Raw genomic sequence first — 5,121 nt, forward strand, 5'->3', positions numbered from 1 at the left:
TGCGCACTGGGACGGGGTCACCCGCTCGGGTGGGCTGGCAGTGCTGTCACCCACCTTGGTGGCTGTGTCGTGTCAGATCGGGGAGCAGCTTGGTTCAAGGCAGAGTCTTTAATCTGAGAAGCAGGAGCTTTCGTGGCAGCTCCCACTGAAGGACAACCGCAGCAGGGAAACATCATGTTTGCAAAGAAAAGATTAAAAACATCTAAATATTAATAAAGAGAAAGATAAAATGGGTAATTATTACTAGAACTCATTGATTTGCAGCCGCTGGGGACTCGTAAAGGTCTGATTTGTGTTACAGCATGCTGTGGCCTAGATCTATCACTTACACGGCGGCGGAGCGGGGAGCCCCGCGCTGCAAAGCGCTTGGTGATGTTCAGGTAGCTCAGGCTGTCAACCCAAACCCCAGTAACGCTGGTGGGGAGCGGGGTCCTGCTCCCCCGGCCGGGTCCTGCGCCCCGAGCCCCCGGCCCGGGAGGTGCCAGCAGCCCGGGCGCCATACGGCCCTCTCTGAAAGATCTACTGTTGAAGTTACGTTACGGCCTTGGGGATTTTTGCCATGTATTTCATTTGCAAACAGATATTGAGATATAACCTTTTGAAATACAGGGGAAAAAATTACTGTAAGATTCATAATGGCAAACTAGATCATATAAAGCAGCGATGCTCTTTTGCCAGCTTCCTCCTCCGGCAGGACACCAAGGGTTGCATCTCAGCTCCGCTTCTCATCGCTTCCTCCTGCACAATAAAATGTCCTTTTTATAGATTCTCCTCCTTTATATTTGGCCAGCTCTACCGCTACCCGCTTACAGGATTGCTCTTTGTAGCACAAATCTTTGTAAAATACATCAGGGTTCACCAGTGGCAGAGGCTGCAGGTGCAAATTATTGTAACGATATCACTCTCTATTCAAACGCAGAACTTGTTCCAATTTATTTCACTTAGAACTTTCTTCCCCTCCTTAACAGTAACCTTTGTATGCGCCCAGAGCAGCAGGAACTCCCCTTATCGGCTCCCCGCCCCCCCCGCACCGGGGAGCCCCGGGGCGCAGGGCAGGAGCGGGCGGAGGCACCGGGGCAGGGGAGCGCCCCGCTCGGCGGGGGGGGGGGGGCGGTGCTGGGGGCGGGGGGCTCCGCTCGGGGCTGCCCGGGGGGTGCGGGGCTGGGGGAGGGGGCCGGAGCACCGGCAGGGGCTGGGGGGGAGGGGCAGCACGGCCATCACCGCCCGCGGCGCTGGCAGCCGGCTCAGCCCACCCTGGGCCTCTGCTGGAGGGGGGGGCGGGGACCCTCGGGGGGGAAGGGGGGGGGGGTTGTTGCTTGCCGAGGGCCTGGGGGCTCCCTGCGCCTCGTTGCCCGGGACGGGGGGAGCCCGGGGGCTGCGGCAGAGCCGAGCGTGGAGCAGCAGTGGGCTCTGCTGGCGGAGGGAGCAGCTGCAGGCGGGGGGGTGGGGGTGGGGGGAGCCCGCAGCGAGGGGAGCCCCTCTGCGGGGGATGCCCTCTCCGTGGGAGCCCCTCTGCGGGGGGATGCCCCTGGCTCGGGCTCCCCGGTGCGAGGGGGTCGTTGCTGGGGAGGGGCTGGAAGCGGGTACAGGCAGGTCTTCGCTGCGGTGCAGGATGAGGTGCTGAGCAGCCCGGCCCAGAGGGACCTGGCGGGTGGGGGGCCGGACCTGGCGGCGTGTGGAGGTCGCTCGCGGTCAGCATCACCGTCTGGTTTGATGGAGATGAGCCAGGGGCCCCTGAGCGAAGGTCCATCCGCCTCCTGCAGGTCTGTGCGCTCGCTGGTCGGGGTGAGAGGGGGAACAACGTCCTTCTCCCCGGGCAGAGCCCCCCAGGAGCCTCCCCAGCCCCTGCAGGCAGCTGCGGCCCGGGCAGGTCCTGGGCTGCCTTGTGCACCTGCACCCAGCGCCCCAGACGGCAAACGCACAGGGACGGATTGAGAAAACCCTTTTTCCTGCTGAAAAGGGAGCGATGCTTCTAGAGAAGCGAATCCTGTCTTTGAAGGGCTGAAAACTGGGACAGTTGAGGGGAAAAAGCTGCGCTGCCCGGTGAGGCACCAGCCCGTGAGCAGCAGCCGTATTCCACTCGCTCCATCCAGACTCGCAGCCATCCTGCTGCTGGGGCTGGTGCTCCGAGGCGCGGAGCTGAGCCTGGCAGAGCGCCCCGGCAGAGCCCCGAGCCTGGTATGTCTTTAGCCGTGCTCGTTTTGAATTCTTCTCCTTTGGATGTTGTTTTTCATTATTGGATTTGGAAGAAGTTTTTCTTCCCTTCTTTTGCTGGCACCGGCGATGTGCAGTGCAGCGTGTGGTTCCCAGCTCAGGCCAAGCCAGCCCAAACCGGCAAACCCGGCGTGCAGACCCCCCCTGTGCAGCGGCACCCGAAATAACGGCCGGGCTGCTCTGCCGTGTGATGGATGGTGAGCGTGTGGTGCCTCGAGTGCAGCTCTGCACCCCGGGAGCTTCGGGTGTCCCTGCGTCCGTGCTCTGGAGCCGGGAGACCAGCTGGGCGTCAGAGGAGATGGATTTCACACCAGCACGTTGCATTTACATCTGCTGTGGGCACTAATCGCATCACACAGAAGCTGAAGACTACTGCTGCAATAACTGGATAGAACTGATGCTCTTCCCGAGCTTTAAATGAAGGTCTGAGGTGCAGCCAGCTCCTAGGGGGGAGATTTTATGTTCATAGACACATGGTCTATGGAGGTCTTGAAGCACCTGCGCGTTGGAAACCTGCCTGTGCGTGAGCAGGAGACCTGTGCTGCTTCTAGCACCAGATCCCATTTTACTGTCGATGCTTCTGGCAAGTCTTAGCTCAACTCCATCTTTCTTTTCTATTTTCTTTGTCAGCATTACTTTGTCCATCTTCCCCCAAGACGCAGCCGCATGGTTTGCAGCTCAGCAATGCTTTTGCAGCATTCTGCAGCCACCTTCCCTGCAAATTGCCGATGGCCTGATGGCCTGGGGTCACAGGTCTGGTCTACAGGGATTTATTCCTCAAGCATCGTAATAATTAATGCGTTAGCTCCTCCAGCTCCTTGTCTCCTGGGCAGTCTAGATCTGCCACCGGTGCTGGTATCTGTACAGCTGGAATGGGGACAGGACGGCCTGGGGGGGTGGGGGGTGGCAACAGTGCTCGGAGGGGAGTCATCGCCCTCATCTTGGTGACTGTGACTTCTCATCCCAGCGCCGGGACTGTCACATCAGCCCCTCCCTGTGGTGGCTGAGAAAACTGGTGCCCAACCCCCCATCTGCCTCCCTGCCTTTGGGGAGGAAAAGGAGCCGTTTGGGGCTGCAGCAGCCTAAGGGGCATTGTCCCCCCAGCTGGGGGGGGGGGGGGGGGGGCTCCACCAAGCAGGGTCCAGCACACGTGGGCGCAGCGCTGGGGGGGAACAGGCCTCCCATTACACCAGTGGTGAGTTAAACATGGGGCACATGGTGAGGCTGGCTTGTTCTGCAGGTGGCTTGGGAGGTGGCGGGGAGAAGGAGAGGTCCTGCAGGGCTCTTTGGGGAACCCCCCAGTTCTCAGGTGTAATATTTATTTCCTTTCCTTGGTGATATTTCAGTGTGGTTCTTCTGTTCCTCTCCATCCCTGAAAGGGAAGGCATAAAAAAAGGGAGGTGGAAGGATGAGACTCCCCCCAGAAGGAAGTAACCCCCACCCCCCACCCCCCAAAAGCAGGGCACGGGCTGGGAGACATCCGCTTCTCCATCCGCAGCTCTGCGGGCAGCAGCGAGCGCCGGAGCATCCCTCTGGGAGAGCCAGTGTGCTGGCTTTGCTCAGCTGAGGAGGAAACGAAAGCACAAAGCAGGGAAATGACTTGGCAAAGGTCACCTGGCGCTGGGACTGAGCCCAGGGATAGCAGCACCAGGTCTGCCACGGCTGAGCTGTGCTGCTCCATCTCCCCGGTGTGCTGAGCGGTGGCATTGACCCGGCTGGTCGGCACTGGGGTGGGCTTGCTGGCGCTGTTCATTGTGGCATTAAAATTTACCATAATAAAGTGAAGAGAGCTGTGAGAGGAGCAAGAAGGGGTGGGAATAGGATGGGGTGCCCGTCAAGGCTGGAAAAGCAGGAGAGGGGCAAGATGGGCATCGGTGGGATACCAGTAGCTGCCTGGTAGACATGGGGGGCAGAACAAAGATGATGTGGCTGGTGGGGCTCAAACCATGCCACGAGGATGCTCTTGCTCTCCGTAATGGCCAAGGAAACTTCTGCACTGACCTTCCTGGTCCCGAATGCCTTCCAGACCCAAAGTGCAGCCCAGGCTGGGGTACCTGGGCTCTGCAGGCAGCCTGCTGCCCGCTCCCGTGCTTGCTTAGGAGGAACACATGGAACAGCTTGGCCAGGGAGTGGGGTACAGCTGCACAGGCTGTCCCAGCGTGGGGGCTCGGGGTGAGATTCTGAAATAAGGTAAAGAAGGGATTTGGTGGTGCTGAGTCAGCGCTGGGTGAGGAGTGAGGCTGGGGAAATCAAAGCGGAGCCAAGCTGGAGACAGAGCATGTGCCAAGCCGGGGGGGCTGGCCAGGCCAGACGGATGCAGGGGATGGGGACAGGCCTGACAGGACGCAGGTCACATCTGCCAGCGCCTCCTTTCTTCCCCTGTGCCCACCTGCCTGTGTTTGATGTGGCAACGCTCCCAGTGATTCATTAGCTCATTTTGGTGTGTCCAGGTGAAAATGAAGCCGTGACATAATCAAAAGCCATATGTAGGAAAAGGTGACATGGGCATGTTGCCATCAAAACTGACAGCAAGGAGCAGGGATTGTGTGCTGGATTTAGGCAAAATGAAGTCAGTAATCTACCGGCATGGGGAACGAGCCTCTGGGTTAATGCAAGAGCTGAAGTCCATCATCACCGGTCCCTGCAGATGTCTTCCCGAGGCACACAGGAGGCTTTGCAGATGGGTTAGGGTCTGCCTGCAGGACCTCTGTAAAATACGTTTTACAGGTGACAGCAGGTGGAGGTGGTGGTCCCTGCTGGTTGGGAACAGAGGGCACTTTCACACCCCTCTCCCAGCTGGGAAGCCAAGCTGCCCCACGAGCCCCCACCCCGCTTTGTACCAGCCCGGTCCTCCCTTTTCCTGTAGGTGGGGTTTCCATAGGAAACACGCTGGTCCACCTCCTGGCC

The sequence above is a fragment of the Falco naumanni genome, chromosome 8 (assembly GCF_017639655.2).
Source record: "Falco naumanni isolate bFalNau1 chromosome 8, bFalNau1.pat, whole genome shotgun sequence".
In the NCBI taxonomy this organism is placed as follows: Eukaryota; Metazoa; Chordata; class Aves; order Falconiformes; family Falconidae; genus Falco; species Falco naumanni.